The 25,248-nt window shown below is 45.0% G+C and overlaps 1 protein-coding gene and 1 non-coding gene across 3 annotated transcripts in view; one reads left to right on the plus strand and one right to left on the minus strand.

Annotated features, from left to right (window-relative positions):
• The window catches only part of DPYSL2 (dihydropyrimidinase like 2), a 79,110-nt gene that overhangs the window by 37,785 nt on the left and 16,077 nt on the right, over nt 1-25,248 (minus strand). The gene's annotated exons all lie outside the window — the stretch shown is intronic.
• On the plus strand, nt 21,889-22,007 carry LOC138989002 (5S ribosomal RNA). Its single transcript, XR_011465253.1, has one exon. It is a non-coding gene; the product is annotated as a 5S ribosomal RNA (ribosomal RNA).

Raw genomic sequence — 25,248 nt, forward strand, 5'->3', positions numbered from 1 at the left:
ACTCTTGATGTCTAAAGCAATGAATCATTCTTCTATATATTAGATTTTCTACAGCCAGGTAAGCAGTTCTCAGCTAAGAAAATGCCAGCGCAGGCAACACTAATGAGGTTGAGTTTCTGAAATGGATCAAATCTCACAGACACTGCTCAAGTACAATCAATTGAGCTTGGCTTTATATGCCTGGAAAATATGAACATCAAAGCTGAATTTTCTTCTGACAAAATTTGCTTTTTATAAGTTGCAGCATATGTAATTAATAGGTAAATACATAGCTGGTATTGTAATACATATAACAAACATATAATGTTACCTAATGAAAGCAATGAGGATATATACTTTTTTGGGCATATAACTGCCTTACAATGCTGTGTTATTTTTTTCTGCAGGAGGTACACTTCTAATACAAGTCTGTTCCATCTGCTAACATAGAAACTCTGACAAAGTGATTCCAAGTTTTCTTTCTAAATTGGTTCCCCATGCCCTCAGCAAAAAAAAAAGGACTAAAATTTGACTTAGTAGCATAGTTTTGGCAGAATCTTCCCTAGTCACACCCTTTGCTTCATCACTTGCCCTCCTCCAAAGCCTCCAGTAGCTGCTCATCATCTGTAGAGCAAAACTCTTAACTCCTCTTTTTGGTTCTGAAATCAGCCCCAACTTATCTCTCCAACGTAATCTCTGCTACCTACCCACTGCTCACCACCTTCAGGCCACCCTGGCCGGCCATGTTTCATTCTTTGACCTGCAAACTCCCCCACCCCCAGATCTTTGCAGGGGCAGTGCCCTCTCTTTGGAAATCCATTCACCTTGCTCTTTCCTTGGGCTTCTCGGCTTTTTTTTCCCTTCTGATCGTGTTAAATGTCAGCACCCCAGGATCACATTCCCATTTGCAGCAGTTTCTCATCTGGTTTCCCTTCTTTATGGCATGCATAGAGGACTGGAGGGCTACAGTCCATGGGGTCACAAAGAGTCAGACACGACTGAGCACACTTTACTCTCTGACTCTAGCCCCCACTCCACCCCACCCCACCCTCCTCCATGGGATGTAAAGTCTCCCAGAGCAGGGTGTGGATGCACTGATACAGGAAGTATGTATTTTCAACAAATGAATGAATGCTCCCTTCCAGCTCATACATCACCCTGCAAGATAGGTCAAGCTCAGAAGGGCATGCCCTCCTGGGAACACAACCAGATTTTCCTGTTCAACCCCAAGCATATGTCAGATCATCAGCTGCTAGGCTCCTCAAACTTCAGAGAAAATTATCTTGAGAGATAATTAAAACCCAGTTTCCTGGACATCACTCCCAGACTTTCAGAGTCTGTAGGCCTGGGTGGGGACCTGAGAATCTGCACTTTTAATAAGCTCCCTGGGAGCTGAGGAGTCTTCCTGGGACCACCCTGAGTATCACTTGCTGTTATTGTTGTTTAGTCGCTCAGTCGTGTCCGACTCTTTGTGACCCCATGGAAGGTAGCCCACCAGGCTCCTCTGTTCATGGGATTTCCCAGGCAAGAATACTGGAATGGGTTGCCATTTCCTTCTCCAGGGGGTCTTTCTGATCCAGGGGTCGAACCCTGTCTCCTTCACTGGCAGGAGGATTCTCTACCACAGAGCCACCAGGGAAGCTGAGTGCAAACCTTTTCCCACTGACTCCCCTCGCCAAGGTCATTCACTTGTGCCTTTTACCATCAGGGTCCTATTTTCTACACAACAGCTTTATCACGTACCAAAAATATCCGGTTCCCTCCCTATCCAAAAACAGCTCTTAGAGTTATGAACCCTTGAAAACTCAGGACACAGGCAAAGCTGAGGACTTTGGGGAATAAACACATTTCCTGCCAGAATGAACGACACTCAAAATCGTGTCCACGAAATGACTCCACATGTTTTCCCACAGTTCTCTTTCCACAGAAGCTCTCCTGGGAAGAGCTGCTCCAGAGAACAGGGCAGAGTGTCACAGTCATTTCCGGAGGGAGCAGAGATGCCCCTCCGAGGAGGACAGAGCCTGGAAACGACTTGCACGGAACCTACAGGCCTTTTCCCTGGTGACTATCCTAAGCCATCTGTCCCTGGGAGGGCCTGGCTTCTGTCTTAGAGGGACATCTCATCAACCCAGTCTGGTAGCAGGCAGGGAAAAGAAGATGGCCTTTGGGGTCGGTGAGCCCCAAGTTCTGATGCTGACTCCCACAGCATCACCCTTCTGCTCTGTATATTCCTTGGAATCACCATCTCTTCACATATGAAACATGGCCATCAAGCATCCATGCATGCAGGGCTTCAAGTTCAAGAAAGCATGTGAAAGCTTCCCTAGTGGCTCAGTGGCAAAGAATCCGCCTGCCAACGTAAGAGACCCAGGTTCGATCTCTGGTCTCGGAAGATCCCCGTACTGCGGAGCAACTACGCCCAGTTCACCACAACTATTGAGCCTGGGCTCCAGAACCCCAGAGCTGCAACACTGAAGCCCATGTGCCGAGAGTGTGTGCTCCACAACAAGAAAAGCCACCACAATCAGAAGCCCACACACGGTTACTAGAGAGTATCCCCTGCTCGCTGCAACTAGAGAAAAGCCCATGCAGCAACGAAGACCCAGCACAGCTAAAAATAAGTAAATAAAATTAATTTTTACAAAAAGAAAGCACGTGAAAGCACCTGGCAAAATGTCTGGCATGCACTGAGTTTTCATACCCTCAGGAGGAGCATCAGAAACACCACTGTGGTTTCAGTGCGAGGCCTGTGAATCTGGTTTATGAGGGAGCCAAAACATGCCCCAAGACTGTGGCCTGAATTGAGGTGTTCCAACCAGTGTCTGGAAGTGCTTGCATCTAGAGGACACCAGCAATTTCCCAAGGACTTTTATTATTTCTCTTAAAACTGTCAAAGGACGTTACATTTTTTTTAACAGCTTTATTGCAATATAATCCACATACCAGCCAATTTGCACATTTAAACTGTTCAGTTCAATGGTTTTTAGTCTCGTCACAGAATTCTACAACCATCACCACAATCTAATTGTAGAACATCATCCAAAAAAAGAAACCCCATACTCTTCAGCAGCCCCTCCCCAGCACCCCCATCTCTGCAACTCCCAGCCCTAAGAGACCATTAATTTGCTTTCTGTCTCTATGGATTTGCCTATTCTGGATATTTCATATAAAAAAAGAATCATACAGCATATGGTCTTTTGTGTCTGGTTTCTTGCAATTAGCATGGTGTTTTTTTCATGGTTCATCCATTATAGCGTGTATCAGCACTTCATTGCTTTTTACTGCCTTGAGTGGTTTTGGTATCCTATTGTTATATGTTCTGGATATCAGCAAAGTGTTAACGCCATATAAATATATTGCTGCTCCTGGAAAATTCAAATCTAGGGCCTTTTTGGAGTTTGCAGTATTTAAAAGACCCTATCTAAAGTCCATGGGGCTGCAAAGAGTTGGACAGGACTTAGCAACTAAACAACAATGATATTTGTGGCAGACTAGATGGCCCAGCAGGTAAAGAATCCACCTGCAGTGCAGGAGACACAGGAGATACAGGTTCAATCCCTGGGTCAGGAAGATCCCCTGGAGGAAATGGCAACCCACTCCAGTATTCTTGTCTGGAGAATCCCATTGACAGAGGAGCCTGGCGGGCTACAGTCCATGGGGTCACAAAGAGTCGGACACAACTGAGTGACTAAGCACACCATCGTGGTAATTAAAGATTCACATGTAGTTGTAAGAAATGATACAGAGAGAGCCTCAGACCCTCCACCCAGTCTGATATCCCCTCCACAAGGGTAATATCTTGCTAAAGTGCATACAACATCACACTTGGGAAGTCAGCCCTGACATAATCTAAGACCCCAGATTTTTAAAAGGCCAGCGGTTTGTGTTTCTAATCAGTTCTTCATATTTAGAACATAGAGAGATGCCAAAAAAAGTCACCCCCGCAGTCCTTGTCCTGGAATTGAGGGGGCTGAATAGGAACCATATTCCAAGCCTGCTGGGAAGATAAGCAGATGGAACAGGAGGAAGATGGGTGTGGGGATTCAGTCCTGCCAGATCCCACCAAAGGCTCTCCCCCTGCCTCTCTGGAGCCTCAAACACAGACCCCTGTAGCGGCAGGTCTAGAATCTCCTGTAGTCAGTACACACACCGCCCATGCTCCCTGGGGCCTTTACCCTATCAGAATTGCCCCTCTCCAGCCCCCCATTCCAGAATCAGCACTGGGCCTCCTTCTCCAGGCCCTGAGCTTAGCTGTGTGCGTGTTGGCCTCTCCCGTTTCCATCTGAGATAAATTAATGGACCTGAATTAAAAGCAAACCACCAGGGAGATGACAGCACAACCACCACTGGCTTATCTCTGGAGCTGCCGGGCCGGCGTCTCCCCAGCCAAAGGCCGGGTGACCTATTCAGCAGAGTGTGGCTTTTGTTGCTGGAGAGATAAGAGCCTTTGGGGAGTCCAGGCTGCCAGTTAGGATAACATGGTTTTTGTCTTCAAAAGAGGCAGAAAGGGAAGAGAAAGCACCTGGGCCGGGGAATTAGGAGATGCTGGAGAGGAGAGGTGAGATCAGATGACTGAGTTCCTGGCCTGTTCTGCCATCTCTTCATCACATGACTATGGGTGAGACGGTCAACCTCTGGGGACTTGACATTCCTCATCTGTAAAATGGGATTGATACTAGTACCTAACCCACAGGTTTCTAGTGAGGTGAAAATGAGTCAATACAGAAACTGCTCTGAAGAGTGCCCGCTACACAAGCATGCTCAAAAAGACCAGCATGGAAGACAGAGTTATTAATACAATACTTCATAAGGAAAAGTCCCTCGTAAATCCCTTTGTGAAATATTAAAATGCCTCTAAACCACATGCTTCCAGGGCTAACTACTCACCTTGTGCAAATATACTGCTTCTCCTGCCATGCAAGGAAGCATTTTCCTAAAAGCTAGAACAATCGCAGGCATACCAACTGCTCAAACCTTGAGGCACCAGGGTCACCCTCTTATTTCTCTCTTTCCCGAGCTTCCTTTAACATTATCTTGTTTTTAAAACTAAGCGAGTGTTCCCCAGTGACTCAGTGGGTAAAGAATCTGCTGCAATGCAAGAGCCACAGAAGATGAGGGTTTGATCCCTGGGTCGGAAGGATCCCCTGGAGGAGGAAATGGCAACTCGCTCCAGCATTCTTGCCTAGGAAATTCCATGGACAGAGGAGCCGGGAGGGTCCATGGGGTCACAGAGTCAGACACAACTGAGCAACTGAGCACACATGTTCATATCAGCCATGTGGAACCATAAGAAACCATTCAGTGTCCAGTGATCACTGCTAGAATCATTAAGCTAGAGACCTGGTGGGAATAAAGGCCATGGCAGGAGTCAGCAAAACACGTTTATAAAACAAACAAACAGCCTCTTCATTGATCTGATGAGTGCCAGCTATGGAGCAAACAAACTCTGCTCCTAAAATACTATTTTAGTATTATTTGGGGAAAAAAATACTGGGTTGGCCAAAAGCTTTGTTCAAGTTTTTCCACAGATGTATGGAAAAACTCAAATGAACTTTTGGGCCAACCCAATATACTAAAAGGCACGCATAAGAATGACACTGCTCCATCCTCAGGCTGCTGCTCACTTCCTGCCCTGCCTTTCCTGCCAAGCTGGAAAGGGGTGAGCGCTGTCAACACCCCATGTTTCCGGCCCCCTTCACTCTCGGCCCACTGCATCCTTGCCTCCCCCCTGCTTGAACTCACCCCAGGTTCATCCCAGCGCTGCCCATACCATCTTGGTGTGACTCCCCAAAGCACCAATACCCCATCTCCCAGACAGAGTAGTCTCCTGTGTCTTGACTCATCCTTGACCTCAGACTCAGTACTCACTGGGGGATGGATCTGGGGACATGTGCCCTCTTCAGTCTCAGGCAAATCCCTATGCCAAGCAGCTGGAAGCAGGTGGGACCCCAAGGCTACAGGACCTATCAGGGGTAGACCCTGCTGCCCACAGGCATCTGTGCATCCAGAAGCTGCAGGTGGGCACCTGGAGCTCCCCACACCTGCAGCCCATGCCCTCTGCCCCCCAGACTTCCCTTCCTGTGGCCTGGGCCTGCTGGAAGGAGGTTGCCCATTCCTTCCAGGCTGCTGGAAGGCAACCTGGAGAGCCCAGGAATCAGAGTTAGAGACAGAGGGTGGGAAAGGAGAGGTGGGGAGCAGGGCAGAGAGAAGACCCAGATTCCAAACCCAGCATTAGTTCTTTATTTTAACGATGATCCTGGAAAGGCCTCTTGGCTTTTCAATCCATTTTCACAATTTAGCACAAGGCATAACCAAAGCTCCCCACTTGATGAAAACATATCTACTCTTACCTACAGAAATTTTTTAAAATAGGAATAGGACCATTAAATCATTTTATAATGTCATGCCAATGTTTGTTTCACAGCAACAATATCAACCTCACCTTGGTACAGCTCTATAGCAAGTAGTCCACAAAGTGCTATGGTGTGCCTTATCAGGTGATGCTCAAATCAGGCGGACAGGGCAGTTTCACCATGCTCACATCACAGACAAGGCAACTGGAGGCTACAGTCTGCAATTCTGCAGACACTGTCTCAGAGTTCAACTCCCAACCTGCCTTGTTCAACAGCCACAACAAACCACCACCTTTTTGGCATATCAATAACACACACCTCAACTTTTCAAACCTAAACCCCCTTCCATCATCGAAAACATATGCAGGTTCACTTAAGCAGGCAGCTAATGAGCTTAACCTAGCGGACAGAGGGGATACTGCCAACCTGAGTCACTGAAATTCAATTTGGGGCACCAGGTAAGAGCTTGTCAATATGTCAGCACCTCATAAAACCTTTCTCTTTGAGGCCTGGGTATAGTTTGCACATGGCCTCCTTGCATGCATGATCAAAGGCAGAGCTAACGCAATCTTTGTGTGGCAATGAAGGGCCATTTATAATGTGTAAATCCTTGAAGAGGATTTACAAACCAAATGATGCACAGAAATCCTCTCCTTAACTCATCAAAAGCAGACATGGAGAGTCTGAGAGCCCATCTGCAGGCAACATGGGGTCAACCTTGCAGGAAGGGGCCCACCAGAGGCAACTGGTCGGCATGGGGAGGGAAGGAAATCACCTGCTTCACCAGAAAGAGCTTCAAAACCAGCCTCCATGGATTTAAGAGTTTGCTCTCTGCTCACTTGAGGTAGATGTGCATAGTCGCACCTTCAGGAAAAGCGTCATCAAGCCGTGAATGGTGACAGCAGATCCGGAGCCACCAAGAGTGCTTAAGGGACTTCATAGTTTGTGCACAATGATGGCACTAACTGCCCACAAGTTGTTGTTTGCTTTTTTTCACAAATTGTTTATTGACATAAGCAGTCCTGCAGACTCCACTTGAAGAGACCATTAGTGGCTACAATCAGGCTCAGATCCAGAGACCCTTGGAAATGGTTCTAGCTTTTTACTGATAAGGAATCTGAGTCCCAGGAAGTTTCAAGAGTCACTAGAGACACATAACGAAATATAGCAAAACCAGAACTAATCCCAGGTCTGAATCCAAAATCTGTACTGTTTCCTTTACTTTTCTTATTAACAGGAGAAAATATTACCTATAATCCCACCATCCTAATCATAACTATTCATCTTTTTTCTAGATCATCTTCCAGTTTCTAGATCATCTTCCAGATCTGGCACGTATATATGGTTTCTTTTTTGTTTTTTTCTCTTTCTTTTTTATTTTTTAAATTATGCAACACTTTTACAGGACACTTGGAAAATACAGAACAAAACTACATATAGTTCCACTCTATATTACAATTATTTTTTAAGTAGATAAATTAAGATTTTTTAATTGGAGTTTCAATATCAAACTCTCAAAAATTAATAGAATGAATATACAGAAAAGTAGAAGGATACAGTAGACCTAAAAAGCACTATGAACAAATTCAACGTAATTTAATATTTATACAATTTTCACGTGTATCTGTTTTACGTAGGTATAATCACAGGGCGCATTCACTTAACTGTGGCTTTTTTCTTAATACCACGTTGTCTTAGAGTCTTCACAATTCCATTTTTTATGAGAATTATTCTTTGAAGAATCTATTGTGACTTTCTTCACCATTCCCCTGTGTTGAACCTAGAGACTGTTTCCACTTTTCCTCTATTATACACAAGGTTCCTATGGACATGTTCATGCAAATAACTCCCCCTTCCTTTTTTTTTTTCAGCCACTCCGCATAGCTTGTGGGATCTTGGTTCCCCTACAAGGAATCAAACTCAGACACCAGCAGTGAAAGCCCTAAGTTCAACCCCTGGACAGCCAGGGAATTCCCATTTTCCCTTACTTTAAATGGTTTTCTCTGGAGAGGGTTCTAGCATCAAGTGAGCTTACTGGGTGAGTTACAGTTCTTAATGCAGATGAATACGCTGCATTCCAGAGCATCATCACTCCATACCGCCTCTAGCCACGCATCAGGATGTCACCCCAGCCAGCGCTGCTATTTTCACTTTATTTGCCTGCTATTTAAGGGAATAAAAACAAAGCTCTTTTCACTATTCTAAGCCGTCTCTGTTTTAGATCAATGGCCACCTTCCAAGACCCAAGTAGGGGACGAAGCAATACATAAGAGAGCAAATCAACCAGCTGGACAAAGAGGTTACTGACAATTTAGCCAGAATATGATGAAATGGTGACAGCTGCCATCTTAGTTCTCCAGTCCCCTCATACCTTCTCTTAGCTTTGTCCATCTGAGTCATAAGCTGATCCCCTCAAGGTCGCCTTGTGAGGCCAACAAGCCAAGGCAGCAGCCCAGGCACTTGGGCCCCAAGTGCACAGAGCACAGCTGTGCTTTCTCTCAGCTCCATGAACGCTTAAAGATAGATAAGACGCTGAATAGGAAGTGCCCGCTGCAAAGCAGCATGATGAAACCATGGCCCGGGGGGAGCAGGCAAGGGAAGCCAGAGGTGAGCATTCCAGCCAAACTCGTTAGAAAGCAAAGCCTCCAACTCCAGGTTCATGCAGAATTTCTCCAAGAGATGTTGAAATCATTGACTAACTGTGGAGAGGGCCCTGTTTCCTGTAATTAGACAGGCATGCTGAGTCTCCGTCTGGAGAAAAGCCAACTTTACGGCCCCTCACATCCATGCATCGGTGGTGGGAGAAACACAGAGTGTGCCTCAGGCTCATGTTTGGATCCTGGAATCCCTCTAAGCCATCTGAAGTCCTGAGGATCCTCACGTACAGGGACTGCACAGGCCTGCGAGCTGGCTGACTCTCAAATGCCCTGATCAGACAACGGGGCTTCAACTCCACCCATCAAATATGCTAGTGTTTGTGAATGTTAGAGTAGGGACTCGCCGGAACTCCAGTGGTTGGGAGTCTGCCTGTCAATGCAAGGGACATGGGTTCGATCCCTGGTCCGGGAAGATCCCACATGCTGCAGGGCAACTAAGCCCTCACACCATAACTACTGAGCCTGTGCTCTAAAGCCCATGCTCTGCAACAAAAAAAGCCACCGTGATGAGAAGCCCACGCACTGCAACTAGAGAAATTCCAGCAAAAATTAATTTTACAGCCAAAAATTAATTTTAGATTAAAAATTAATCTAAAATAATATATTTTTTAAGTTAGAGCACCAGTTGGCAGCCTGAGCTTGCACCCAGCTCTGCCATCCACTAGCTATACAACTCTGAATCCTTCACCTTCTCTAGGCCTCAGTTTTCCTATCTGTTAAATGGGGGTAACAGCATCCCCTTGCAGGGTTGTTAGGAACTGGTGTTTATAAAGGGCTTATCCCAATGTCTGGCAGAGTAGGTCTTACACAACCATTTGCAAAATAAATTGAAAGTAAAATAGGAATGTCTTGAGCCTCTAAGACTGCTTGACCTAACATGAAGTCAGTCTTCCCCACGTGTTCAATTGGGCTTTGACACAGAATATGAAGGGGTCGGGGCTTGGGCACTGGGGGCACAGAACCCTCCAGCGCTGCTGCGGGCTGGGTGGCAGGGACAGGGCTCAGGGCGGGGGTGCAGGGGGTGGTTACAGGCTCAGGTGGAGGACCCATGAGGGGTAACAATGTAGGAAGGGAGCAGATAAAGACATTATTGAGAGGAGAAGGCCAGAGGCTCCCAGTGCCAGGAGAGAGACCTAGGACTTTGAGGTATTCATCCAGCCAAACAGTCTCCAGCATAAAACTGAGTAAGACAAAAACAAGCAAAACAAATCTGTCCTGTTTACACAGCAAGTAGGCACGGGTCATAAAATAAAAGACAGTGAATGCTAAAGCAGGAAGGCTCATAGAGACCCTCTGTCAACAGGCATAAATATAGACTTTTCACCAACCCCACCCCCAACCAGGGAACCACCCTCCCCACCCTCTTTCTGACCTCAAGATACCATGATGGAAACAATCTTCCTGTCCAATGGAATGTCTTAAGCCTGAGGAAATGCATCTATTTGGATTATGAAGAATTGGCCAAGCAGAGCAGAGAACACAAACTAATCATCATGAAAAAAGTCCACGTAATTCCAATCACAAGCAAGGAAACCTGACCTTACCATGGAAACATCACTGCAGTGTGAATCTCCAGCAGGCTTTCAGAATATTGAGACTGTTTACATTTTCAAGCTCTCACCCGCCCACCCAGGGATACGGTAACTCCAGGCTGCAATGGATGACCTGGTTTTCCCCTTTCGCTCTCCAGGCAGGGAGGAGAAGGAGGTGAGTTTCCTAAATGCTGGAAGCACTGGCAGCCCCAGGATCTGCAGATTTCCTGAGCAGACCCTCCCCTTCCATCAGCATCCTTTACCAGACACAAGGCCCCGGGTACCAGGATGACGACCAGAAGTTATGTGTGTGCATGAGTGTGTGTATATTCGCGTATGCATGTGCGTGTGTGTGCACACATGCGTGTATGCCTGCTTGTGTATGTGCATGTGTGCACCTATGCATGTGTGCCTGCTTCTGTGTGTGTGTGCACATATGTGTGTGTGTGCCTACAGGCCTGTGATGGAGGGAGAAGGGTAGGAGGTGAGCTCCCTACTCTACTTCCTGTGGCCTCCAGGCTGCTTTAAGAAAATGGAAGAGACTTCCCAGTTGCTTTTTTTTTACTTTTAATTGGAGGATAATTGCTTTACAATGTTGTTTGGTTTCTGCCATACATCAAAGTGAATTAGCCATTAAGTATACGTATGTCCACTTCCTCTTGATCCTACCTCCCATCACCATCCTCCACCCGTCTAGGTCATCACAGAGCACCGGGCTGAGCTCCCTGTGTTATACAGCAGCTTCCCACTAGCTAGCTATTTTACATAGAGCAGTGTCTATATTTCAACGCTTCTCTCTCAATTCGTCCCACCCTCTCCATCCCCTGCTGTGTCCAAAAGTCTGTTCTCTACATCTGTGTTCTCTATTCTTGCCCTGCGAAGAGACTTCCCAGTTTTCACCACAAAGTCTGCCATAAATAAATTCCAGACTACAAACAAATGATGAAAAGCATGCAGGAAACTAATGAGGGACGGGGACCCTAGGGGCTTGCGGGGAGACAACTGAAAGGGACCCCGTGTGGGGCTGGGTCAGACTCAGCTCTGAGGAGCTCCACCTCAAAGAGGGGGCAGCCACTGGCCATGTCGGGACAAGATGAGGTGGCGGGGGAAACATGTGAGTAATGACACTTCCTCTGTTTGTCTCAGCCTTTGGTTGCCTGGGACTACGCAACCACAGATTCGGGACCGGCCTGCCAAAAATAAGAGATTACAGGGCTGTGCGGAACATCACAAAAAAATAAAAGTCACACCACAAGGCTTTCACGTGCAAAGATTGCATCTGTCTGTTTTCCTTCCTGCTGGATCCTTGTGGGGAAGGGAACCTGACCAGAAACTCAAGGATTTACAGCTTCCTAATGAAACACACAGACTGACATACGTAATGTGAAGAGCTATATTGAAACGCTCTGGCCCAAGGTCACTGTCGATAACAGGAAAGGATAGCAAGCCCCTTCATCAAACAGGGTCACATTTACACTATCAAAGGAGATAATTAAACACACCCTAGGATCTAGTGACAGTCATCTTTCTCTGAAAATACAGGCCACAGTAGAGTGAGGGTCACACTTACTGTAATTCAGGACATCACATGTGGATACCCACCAAATACCATAATAAGGACAAGAGCACCTAGTTCAAACAAGAACTGTTGTAAACACAGGGCTGTAATTAGCAACCGAACAATTCCTCCCTTGTACAAAGCTTGTACAAAGAAGGGCATGGCAACCCACTCCAGTATTCTTCCCCGGAGAATCCCATGGACAGAGGAGTGTGGTGAGCTACAGTCCATGGGGTCGCAGAGAGTCAGACACGACTAAGCAACTAACACACTTGTACAAAGCTGCTGTGACAGACTCGCTGTGTATAATAAAGAAAACAGTGGCAACCAGGCTGGAGTTCAACCCAGAAACAAAAGCACAGGGGATCCGTGCTCTATTCTGTTTATTCCAAAGTTGCACAATTCTCTTTGCATCCCCTCCAAATAAAGGCGGCCAGAGAAGGAAGAGTTGGTGATGTCATGTGTTGACTGGGATCTATCTAGAGCCAGCATAATTGACGGGTGTTTTCCTCCTAGGAATCTGGACTGGATTCAAAAACATAGCATAACATCTCTGCAGCCTGAACCACGGCCCTTGTACCATGATGTGCTGCCCATCTCAGGCTGAGGGCTGGCAGTTCAATGGGTCTTTTTTCCTCTTGTTGATTAAGAAGACTCTGACTAGCAGCCAGTTTATCTGGACAACAAGATCTAAGCTGGATAAGGGACCCAGCTGTTCAGGGAGCTTCCAGGACACTTTATAACTGTGTGGATGGCGGAGAGTTTACGCACTACACAAACACCCCTACATGACTATACATAAATTTAAGCCCTTCCTCACATTATATTTTCTTCCTTCCCAGGAATGACAAGGGTAAGAGACAGCAATCCAGATGAAAATGATAACTTCAAAGGAATTTGCTTGTTATAAAATTCCTTTAAGTGTGAAAGCACTTACATGCCAAAAAATTGAAGGAAAAATTTTATTATTCCATCATTCAAAGAAAATCACTATTAATATGCTGATGTATGCCTGTGCAATCTTTTTTCCTACCCACTATACATACATATATATTCTTTATGAAAATAGTATAGTGTTATAGTTTAAATTACACTTCAATAAAGCTTTTCTCTAAAAAAATGTAAAATCAAATTGGACACGTGATCAAGCCCTGCTTTTTTCCATCAATACACTGTGAACATATTCATATTAATAAATATTTTCTACAATGCTTTTTATGACTCCATACCATTTTGTTCTAGAAGTGGCCATAATTTACTTAATCAATCACTTATTTTGGCCACTTAGGTTGTTTCTAACTTTTTCTCACAATTGCAGTGAACATCCTTACAACTAAATATTTGCACATAGATTATCCTGGATCAAGAGGTATGAATATTTTTTCTTCATAAACTTTTTCTTTTTTAAACTTATTTTTTAATTGAGCATAACTGTTTTATAACCATGTGAATCAGCTATATATATATACAAATATTCCCTCCCTCTTGAGCCTCTTCCCCACCCACCCCCATGCCTCCCATCTGCTGCTGCATGCTAAGTCGCTTCAGTCGTGTCCGACTCTGTGCAACCCCATAGACGGCAGACCACCAGGCTTCCCCGTCCCTGGGATTCTCCAGGCAAGAACACTGGAGTGGGTTGCCATTACCTTCTCCAATGCATGAAAGTGAAAAGTGAAAGTAAAGTCGCTCAGTTGTGTCCGACTCCTAGCGACCCCATGGACTGCAGCCCACCAGGCCCCTCCGTCCATGGGATTTTCCAGGCAAGAGTACTGGAGTGGGGTGCCATTGCCTTCTCTGATGCCTCCCATCTAGGTCATCACAGGTCACCAAGCTGAGTTCCCTGTGCTATACAGCAGCTTCTCATTAGCTGTTTACTTTATGCATGGTAGAGTGTATGTGTTGATGCTACTATAGTTTTAAAGTTCCTGCTAACTAGTGTCTTACTGCCCCCCACAAAGGTCATCCCAATGGAAACACCTATCAGCCGTCTATGAGGCCCATTTCACAGAAACACTGGGTGACACATCTGAAAATTCAGTAGACAAAAACTTAGCTCGTTGCTAAGGTAACTTGTATTTCTTTCATTACTCATACAGATGAATATTTCTGCTTAAGTTTAATAGTAGACTTATTTTTGTTTTGTGAATACCTTGTTCGTACCCTTTACCTTCACTATTAAAGCATCTTTCATTACAGTGTTATGACTTCATATTTTAAATATTATCAACTCTATGTCGTATATTGCAAATAAAATTTCCTACTCCTTGTTTTTCTTTCAATTATTTTACTGTGACGGGGGTTTTAATTTCTATGCAGTCTACTGTCACCATCTTTTCTGATTTCCACCTTTGATGAACTACCTTCTATGACCCTTTGATTATATTTTTTTTCTGGTTCTCTTTTGACTTTGTTGTTGAAATTTAACCTTAACCCATTTGGAAGATATTTTGGCATATGATTTGAGGTAAGGAGTTTACTTTTCTTTGTTTTTCAAATAGTTAACTATCTCAGCATAATACTGTATCTATGTTATGATTCCACTATGAGTTACAAGTGTTGTTTTTTTCATACACCAAATACTTAAATACAGTTGGCACGTATGGATTTTCTATTTTTTCCTATTGATGTATGTGCCTCTTCTGGAGCTAGTACCATGCCACCTAAATTATTATATTTTTAAAATATCTAGCAGTCTCATCCTTTTCTTCATTATGCTTTTTACAAATTTCTCTTAGTTCTTATTACCTATTGATTCTTCCACCAGAACTTCAGATTCTGTCAGGTGTCCAAAAACAGAAAAAAAACAACACTTTTTAAAGTTTTGGTTGGAATCACATTGAATTTATAATTAATCTCTAAATAATCTGCTTCTTCAGATTATTACGTCTTTCTATTCATTAACGTAGCACTTTTTAAATTGATTAAAGTCTTTTCTTGGGTCCAAAACATACAAATGTATTCTCGTAATTCTTGGTTACTTTATATTTTGTGTTGCTATTGTGAATGGGATTTTTAAATTATATTTTCCAATTGGTTCTTTCTGGCATATGGCAAAGCTATTCATTTTTAATAGTATATTTCTATCCTCAGTCATTTATTAATAAACCTTTTTCTTAGAGCCAGTTATCTTCTTCAGTTAATTCCTTTGAGTATTTAAGGCAAACCACCTAACAAATACCAATCATTTGGTTTTTGCTTTCCAACAGTGTTACTTCTTATTTTTCCTGTCACATTATATTGACTAAGACTTCCAGGACAATGTTAAATAACAGTGATATATATTACCCTGTTGAGTAAGGGGGTACTTACTCAACAGGGTAATATATATATACCCAACAAAACTGATACACTTGTAAATTCTAAAGCATTCCACACTATTATTTACCAAACTCGACATGCCTCAATCCACTCACCCATGTCTCTCTTTTAATTGGACATCTCCTCCTAATGCCCACCCTACAATCAGACTCCAGGACAGAATCCTGGCCAGCCTTCAGAGCCTTCATCCAAGTCTTGGACCTATCTGGGGAAGCCTTTTCATAACCATCTGTGGCCCATTTTAAAGATTTCTTCTTCTCTGTTGCCCCTGAACCTTCGTCTAAAAATGATCACATTTGGGGAATTCCCCAGAAGTCCAGTGGTTAAGACTCCACACTTTCATTGCTGAGGTCACAGGTTCGATCCCTGGTTAGGGAGTTAAGATCCCATAAGCCATGTAGTACAGCCAAAAAAAAATTTTTTTTATTTTAAAAATTAAAATGATCACATTTTATTGTAATCCTTTCTTTGTGGGTCTCCCCAGTAAGCAGCAATAGAACAGAATAGAGCCCATATCTGCAGTCTTAATGGCTAGACCAGAACCTACCAAGTGGCCTAATAAAGACCATGAATGTGTGAATGACTTGATGGATGAATGAACAGGGTTTCATAGTGGAGGAAACCACAGAGATTATACAGAGTAATACTGAAATGGCACTGGGAAGGACCACATCCTTCCGGGCTGTTATCTCTCCCTCCACCCACATCAATGCAGCCCCAGCCACCCAGCACCGTCCTCAGTTCACAGTTTTATGAGATGTTTATCACTATGACATCAGAAGCATCCAGAAAGCGATGATGGAGTCATCTGAGATCCAGTGCATGCACTGAAACCATGCATCACACCTGATGACCACAGCAACATGCCAAGCAGGACAGGCACTGACCAGAGATCCAGATGACCAGGGTCTGAATTGTCATTTAGCCTCATATTAGTTGGGTGGATTTGGGCAAGTCACTTAACCTCTCTATTCTGCAATTTCCTCAGAAGAAGTGGGGGTTATTTCCCACCCTCTTGATCAAACCAGTCAATCCTAAAGGAAATCAGTCCTGAATATTCATTGGAAGGACTGATGCTGAAGCTGAAGCTCCAATAATTTGGCCACCTGATGTGAAGAGCTGACTCATTAGAAAAAATCCTGATGCTGGGAAGGATAGAAGGCAGGAGAAGGGGACAACAGAGGATGAGATAGTTGGATGTCATTACCGACTCAATGGACATAAGTTTGAGCAAACTCCAGGAGATAGTGAAGGACAGGGAAGTCTTGCATGCTGCGGTCCGTGGGGTTGCAAAGAGTCAGACATGACCAAGTGACTGAATAACAACAATGGATCTTACAGAGGCAGAAAGCAACCCTGAGTAAAGACTGTAAGCAACAGATACAGGATGTGATTAGTTTTATTATCCTGGCCTATGGAAAGGGGAGATGTCCATCTGAGGCAGGCACAGACTAGCCTGGGAGATCTCCGGTCCTCAGCAGAGACTGCCCTGGCCTGGCAGTCTACAGAAGGTGTCAGAGAAAAGGACACTGGAACAAAGAGGCCACAAGGCCTCAGCCAAGTTACCTCCCTGGCACAAGACCTCTTACCTGCCCACCCCACCATAAAGCAGAATAAACACTGTGAAATCATTCAGTCGTGTCCGACTCTTTGCAACCCAGGGACTGCAACCCACCAGGATCCTCTGTCCAAGGGATTTTCCAGGCAAGGATACTGGAGTGGTTTGCCATTTTCTTCTCCAGAGAATCTTCCCGAACCAGTGATCAAATCCGGATCGCCTGTACTGCAATGAGATTCTTCACTGACTGAGCTATCAGGGAAGCCCAAGCAGAATAAAGGGTACTCATAAAAGACAACAAAATAGGACCCACTCTGGGACCCATGGTGACACAGCAGTGCATCTGGAGGGGCAGAGAGGGGTCTGAAAGGAAAGAAAGTGTCCAGCCAGCCAGGGACAGTGAACCCCAGAGTGAGGATTTCTGGGACTGTCAGGGGTGAGGACAGATAGCCCTGTTTTTCTGCATGCATGCATGCTTAGCTGCTCAGTCATGTTCGACTCTGCGACCTCATGAACTGTAGCCCACCAGGCTCTTCAGTACATGAGATTCACCAGGCAAGAATACTGGAGTGGGTTGCCATGGCCTCCTCCAGGAGATCTTCCCAACCGAGGGATCCAATCCACGTCTCCTGCTGAGCCATCAGGGAAGCCTGTTTATCTGGGACATCCCTAATTTCAATTATTCTTTCTCATCTCTTCTGCTGCTGCTGCAGCTAAGTCGCTTCAGTTGTGTCCGACTCTGGGTGACCCCATAGACGGCAGACCACCAGGCTCCCCCATCCCTGGGATTCTCCAGGCAAGAGCACTGGAGTGGGTTGCCATTTTCTTCTCCAATGCATGAAAGTGAAAAGTGAAAGTGAAGTCACTCAGTCATGTCCGACTCTAGCGACCCCATGGACTGCAGCCTACCAGGCTCCTCCGTCCATGGGATTTTCCAGGCAAGAGTACTGGAGTAGGATGTCATTGCCTTCTCCATTCTCATCTCCAGGAACATCCTTATACTTTTCACATCTGATGTCCCCATACGGAATTAGGAAAACATACTCAAAACCAAGTTCTCACATCATGGGTCAAGAAAAGTGTGACTAAAGGTCCATGAACAAGTGGACTGGTTTTATAATAAAGCCTAGAGTCAAAACCATGATGAAATACCACCTCACATCCCTAGGAATGGCTGTAATCCTAAAAAGAAAGCAATAGGTGTTGGTGAAGATATGGAGAAATTGGGGCCCTGGGACGCTGTTGGTCAAAATGCAAAATGTCACTTTGGGAAAACAGTTTGACAGTTCCTCAAAAAGTTAAAGACAGAATTACCATGTGACCCAGCAATTCTGCTCCTGAATATATACTCAAGGGAAAGGAAAATGTATGTCCACATAAAAACTTGCTTACAAGCGATAGTATTCATAGAAAAGCCAAAAAGTGGAAACAGCCTTAAATCCTTCAACTAATCAATGGATAAGCAAAATGTAGTATATTCTACGACATATTATTTGTCCATAAGAAGGAATAAAGTACTAATGCATTCGACAACACGCATCAGTCTTGAAGACATCATGCTAAGGGAAAGAAGCCAGACACAAAAGACCACACATTGTGTGATTCCATTTCTATGAAATGTCCAGAGTAGGCAAATCAGCAGAGAACTTTCTGTTTTAGTTTTTGCCATGGTCTGGGAAATTACAAGTAACTGCTAATTGATATGGAGCTTCTTTGGGGAATAGTAAGAATGTTCTAAGGGCTTCCCTGGTGGCTCAGTAGTAAAGAATCTGCTTGCAACTCAGGAGACTCAGGTTCAATCCCTGGGTCAGGGAGATCCTCTGAAGGAAATAGCAACCCGCTCCAGTATTCTTGCCTGGGAAATCCCACTGACAGAGGAGCCTGGTGGGTTACAGTCTGTGGGGTCACAAAGAGTCAGACATGACTGAGCAACTAAAGAACAACCAATAAAGAATGTTTTGAAATTAGACAGGAGTGATGTTTGCACAATTCTGTGAATACCCTAAAAAAAAAATTGTACACTTTAAAAGAGTGAATTTTATGATAAATTCTATATATTTTTAAAGAGCCAATATAGTGTGTGTAAGCCAATACATTTATTTATACATAAATAAGGACAGAATAAGTGAATGGAGCCTAAACTGATGAGACTCCAGTTACTGAACATCTCCTCTTGATGCAATTCCTAAGAAGAAACAAGAAAAATAGACTGTCTTTTTGCAAATTGCCTTAAAGACAAAGAGAATGAGGGAAAGACAGGGCCAAGCCAATCCACGAAGAGGGAAGGTAATCAGGAAAATAACATTTTCTGGCAGAATCATGGATGGAAAAGCTATCAGTCGCTAGAGGACATCTTCAACTGGCAAGGAGACAGCGGAAAGAGAGGATTTATGTCAGAAAGGCAGAAATGTCTCATAGCATGTGACTTCTGGATCCCCTGACTCTATCAGAACAAAAGCCCGTCTGCACAAGACGAAGGACCCAGAAAATACAGATGAGAGAGCCTTCCATCTCCTGACGTAGATGGCAGTGGGTGGCAGAACTTGCCAATAAACAGAACTGAATGCTTTCAGGCAGGAAAGAAATTTGGGTGACAGTAAAGAGGTACCTCTGTAATGCCCAAGGAAGTGTCATGTCAGAGCTACACTGCCCATTTTAATTGAGTCTCAGTGAAAGAAGAGTAAGAGGAGAGGTGTATAATGAAATGAGAAATGACTGCTAAAGCCAATTGCCACCAGAAAGCAAAGTTAGCCCTTCAAACATCTCAGGACCCAGGCGTCATGATAAAGGGTTTTGACTGGACTTTCCTGGTGGCCCAGTGACTAAGACTCTGGGCTTCCATTACAGGGGGCCTAGGTTCAATCCCTGGTCAGGATACTAGATCTTACATGGATCAACAAAGATGCTGCATGTTACAGCAAAGACCCAGTGCAGCCAAATAAATGTTCTTAAAAAAAGTTTTGACTCTCAGGAGCAAAACTGGGTTGCAGGGACTTCCTTGGTGGTCCAATGGCTAAGACTCTGAGTTCTCAATGCAGAGGGCACAGGTTCGATCCCTGGTCAGGAAACGAGATCACGCACACTGCAATTAAAGATCCCACATGCATCAAGGAAGATCTGGCGTAGCCAAAATAAAATTAAATTCTTAAAAATTGGACTGCAGGGCCTACTCCCCTCCTACAGAACCTGCCTAAGCCGTGTCACACCCGCCATCTCACAAAATCCTTACAGCAACCCTATTAGGCAAGACAGGCTGATCCTGGCCCTTTTGACAACTGACAAAACCAAGACAGAAACATGGGGCAACTTGCCTGAGCTAATAAGCAGAGGGTCAAGACCCGAATTAAGGTCTCTTGATTCCTGGCTCTGTGAAGACGTGTCATCAAGAAGTTGAGGCCTCAAATTCTTTCCATTAGACCTCATGCTTCTCTTTAGAGGATCTCCATAAGGGAAAAATAATACAGAGAGCAGCAACCCCAAGTCTGAGAAACTGTTTGATCTTCCCTGTTCCTGCTCCTCCTCAAAAAATGCCATGTGCCCGAGGTGTTCCCCAGCCAGACTTGTGAAGGGCTGAGCCTTATGACCCTTGCAAGTGGGGGCCGAGCCAACGTGATTCAGAGAAATGGGGAGAGATGGGGCCCAGGCAAGGGTGAGGAGACCTTTGAAGCGGCTTGCGTGCCGCCATCTGGCTATGCACAGAGAAGGGTTCCTGGGCTCCAGAAGAGGGATTAAGTTCAGTTGATGAATGCACAGCATGACTCACTCCTCCTGGTTGCTCTCCAAATCCCTCCTGGGATGCAGGGGGACATCTAAGGCATCCATCCTGTGCTTCTGTTGGGAGACCACAGATGCTCGGCACACCACCATCTTGGTGAGCATCTTCCCCCGCTGGACGCAGCCTCCAGCTCAGTGACAGACGGTCCCTAGATGATCACTAGTTCCCCCTTCATATCACAGAAAAATGACTTCTACATAAAAGCTGGGTCGAAGGATCTTTCTGTTTCTTAGGGACTGGACAGCCCAAGGTCCCATCACAAACTGCAGGTGGGCACTGCATCCGGGATGTTTGTGAAGCATCCTGGGCACAGAGCAGCACTGGTGAGCACACTCTTTGGGGGAGGGGCTAGATTTTTTGTTTGTTTTCATTTGCTGGTTTAGCCATGCAGTGTAGCTTGCAGGATCTTAGTTTACTGACTAGGGATTGAACCCACACCCTCCACAATGAAAGCGCAGTGTACTAACCACTGGGAGCTTCCCAGGCGGTGCTAGTGGTAAAGAACCCACCTGCCAACGCAGGAGACATAACAGATGCAGTTCAATCCCTGAGTTGGGAAGATCCCCTGGAGGAAGGTATGGCAACCCACTCCAGTATTCTTGCCTTGAGAATCCCGTGGACAGAGGAGCCTGATTGGCAGGCTACAGTCCATGGGGTCAAAAAAGAGTCAGACACAACTGAAGTGACACACACTAACCACTGGACCTCCAGAGAATTCCCGTCAGCACGCTCTTTGACTGTTCAAAAGCAAGCAATGCTCTTTATTCTGTGGTCCGAGAGTGCCAAGAGCCCAGCCCTAACACGTGCAAGCTCCGTGGCTTTAGGCAAGTCATCTGGCTTCTCTGGACTTCCCATTCCTCATTTACAGCATGAGGATGTGTATGTGCATGCTCAGTCGCGTCCAACTCTTTGTGACCCCATAGGCTGTAGCCCACCAGGCTCCTTTGTCCACGGGATTTCCCAGGCAGGAATACTGGAGTGGGTTGCCATTTCATCTTCCAGAGGATCTTCCCAACCCAGGGATCGAACCTGCCTATCCTGCATGTCCTGCACTGGCATTCGAAATCCTTACCACTGAGCCACCTGGGAAGCCCCACAGCATGAAGACAAGCCCAGCTACCTTCAGGGTCGATGTAAGGACTAGAAATGCTGTGTATAGTCTACAGCCATACCACCCTGAACGCACCCAATCTCGTCTGATCTTGGAAGCTAAGCAGGGTTGGGCTTGGTTAGGACTTGGATGGGAGACCACCTGGGAATACCAGGTGCCGTAGGCTTAATAAAAAAAAAAAAAAGAAAGAAAGAAATGCTATGTACAGGGTTCGCACTGGGGCACAGACTCCAATAAACAGTATCCCTTTTCTGTTCCTTCCAAATCATTTCACCTTCTTCTACTGTATCTTGTGCTAAGGATGGAACCATGCAGCTCCCTGCTACGATTCCTTGCAGGTTGGTGCCTGGGTCCAGAGAGCAGTCAGTGGGTCATTCCCCTTCAGAGGCACTCAGAGGACAAGAGAACTCCATGCAAGCCCCTTGGACAAAGAGTGACACATATTGGGATGTACCTGGGCAGTCTGCTTTACGCTGTTGTCCTGGCATAACAACTGCTGTTCTGTCGTTTAGTCATGTCCGACTCTATGTGACCTCATGGACTGTAGCTCACCAGGCATAACAATTAGTAGCAGCCTTTTCACTCTCAAATGCGCATCCAATTTGGACAATAACTTAGATGCCCATTCTACACACAGGGCTTGAAGCCCCCATCTAATTATGTTAAAAGACGCTAAAACACACCACCAATTCTGAGCCTGTTGTTGGGACACTCTGTGGAGCTTGTATTTAACTCTGAAGCAAAAATTACACTGTCTCCAAAACTCAAAGTCCACCCCCCTCCACAGGGCTCAGTGAAGTGAAGTGAAGTGAAAGTCGCTCAGTTATGTCTGACTCTTTGCAACCCCATGAACCATAACCCGCCAGGCTCCTCAGTCCATGGGATTTTCCAGGCAAGAATGGAGTGGGTTGCCATTCCCTTCTCCAGGGGATCTTCCTGACCAAGGAATCGAATCTGGGTCTCCTGTAGGCATATTCTTACTGACTGAGCCACCACGGAAGCCACCAGGGAAGCCACGAGGGAACCGGGCTCAGAGAGACCCCCAAATTATCTGCCAATCCCTCAGGACATAGTTTTCTAACTAAACCCGTTTTTTTGCTTTAACTAGGGATCTGTTCTGCCATTTTTTCCTACCTCCATGATTTGTGGAGCTAATGAGCCAAAGCAAAAAAATTAATAAATGACAATAATAAAGATTCCCAGCTAAATGAAAGAAGCAGAAGTGAATGTCAAAGAAAAAGCGCTGTCTGCCTGGACGGACAACATGGATGGACCTAGAGATTATCATACGAAGTGAAGTAAGCCAGATAGAGAAAGACAAATATCATATGATTTCACTTATACGTGGAATCTTTTTTTAAAAAAAGATACAAATTAACTAATTTCTAAAACAGAAATAGAGCCACAGACATGGAAAACCAATTCGTGGTTACCAAAGGGGAAAGCGTGGGTAGAGATAAATTAGGAGGTTCAGTTAATATATACACACTGAGATATATAAAATGGGGCTTTCCCAGTGGCTCAGTGGGTAAAGAATTTGCCTGCCAATGCATTAGACGCAGGAGACAAGCGTTCGATCCCTGGGTTGGGAAGATCCCCTAGAGAAGGAAATGGCAACCCACTCCAGTATTCCTGCCTGGGAAATCCCATGGATAGAGCAGCCTGGCAGGCAACAGTTAGGCACAACTCAAGCGACTGAGCATGAAAGCACAAATATCAAATAGATAAACCAAGGACTTATTCTATGGCACAAAGAATGATACTCAATATTTTATAGTGGCCTATAAGGGAAAGAAATCTGAAAAAGAATGTGTGTGTGTGTGTGTTTATAGCTGAGTCACTGTGCTGTACACCTGAAACTAACAGGTTTGTGAATCAAGTATATTTCAATAAAATACATTAAAAAAAAAAAAACACATTTTGTGTTTCTTAAATACATTTTAATACATTAAAAAAAAAAATACCAGGCACCATCCGTCAGGGCCCAATGCTGTCGCTGAGAGGTCTGACACAGTCCCTTCATTTGATCCCACACGAGAGGAACGGGTCCCTGGCCAGTCTGCCAGAGAGGAGCAAGCTCTGAGTCCCACAGGACTCTTATGCCACGCGTCTCTGAGTGTGAGGCCCTCTAAGGCTAAAAGCTCCTTTGCCAAAACAGCCCCTAGAGAAGAATTTGTCACCAGCACTGCCAGAGGACTGACCCGAGGCCATGCACTGGAAGCACAGCAAGCCTCGAGGCTGTGGGAAGGGTGATGCTTGTGCAAGGGAATGCAGACCTCCTTGCATGAATCCACCACAAAAAAACAAGGGGTCCAGGCGCTCAACAGCACGATAACAACCCATTATAAAACTGGACCCATTTGGATTCCTTTTTTGGCTAAAAAGTCAAATCTAGCAAGAGTTATTCACTGGATGAGCCACTTGTTGATGACACTGCTTTGCATCTGTGGGGTCAAATGAATTGTCAAGAAAATTAAGCCCCAAATTCTTTCAGCGATTATTCAGAGGGCAAAAAAAAAAAGAAGAAAGTGAAAAAAAATTTTTTTGTATAAGAAGTCATTTTAAAGGGCTTTTTATAGATGACGGTTTCTCCTGCTGTGTTGGAAATATGAATTCCATTAACATGGGGTGAAGATTAATCTTGAATTTCTTTCTGATCCCCTCGAGTGGCAGGAAAGGGAAATAACCCATCTGGAATCAGCTGGTACATGACTGAATCCTTGAATCAAGAGAGATGAACATAGTAGAGAGACTGTTGTTCAATAGTTGTCGTGTCTGACTCTTTGCAACCCCATGGACTGCAGCACACCAGGCTTCCCTGTCCTTCACTATCTCCCAGAGTTTGCTCAAACTCATGTCTTTTCAATCAGTGATGCCATCCAACCATCTTCTCCTGCCCCACATCGTCCCCTTCTCCTCCTGCCCTCAATCTTTCCCAGCATCAGGGTCTTTTCCATTGAGTTGGCTCTTCACATCAGGTGGCCAAAGTATTGGAGCTTCAGCTTCAGCATCAGTCCTTCCAATGCATATTCAGGATTGACTTCCTTTAGGATTGACTGATTTGATATCCTTGTCCAAGGGACTCTCAAGAGTCTTCTCCAGCACCACAGTTTGAAGCATCACTTCTTTGGTGCTCAGCTTTCTTTATGGTCCAACTCTCACATCCATACATGACTACTAGAAAAACCACAGCTTTCACCTTCTGGAGCTTTGTTGGCAAAGTAACGCCTCTGCTTTTTAAAACTCTGTCTAGTTTTGTCATAGCTTTTCTTCTAAAGAGCAAATGTCTTTGAATTTCATGGTTGCAGTCACCCTCTGCAGTGATTTTGGAGCCCAAGAAGACAAAAATCTGCCACTGTTTCCACTTTTTCCCCATCTATTTGACATGTGATGGGACTGGATGTCAT

The sequence above is a fragment of the Bos mutus genome, chromosome 8 (assembly GCF_027580195.1).
Source record: "Bos mutus isolate GX-2022 chromosome 8, NWIPB_WYAK_1.1, whole genome shotgun sequence".
Lineage (NCBI taxonomy): Eukaryota > Metazoa > Chordata > Mammalia > Artiodactyla > Bovidae > Bos > Bos mutus.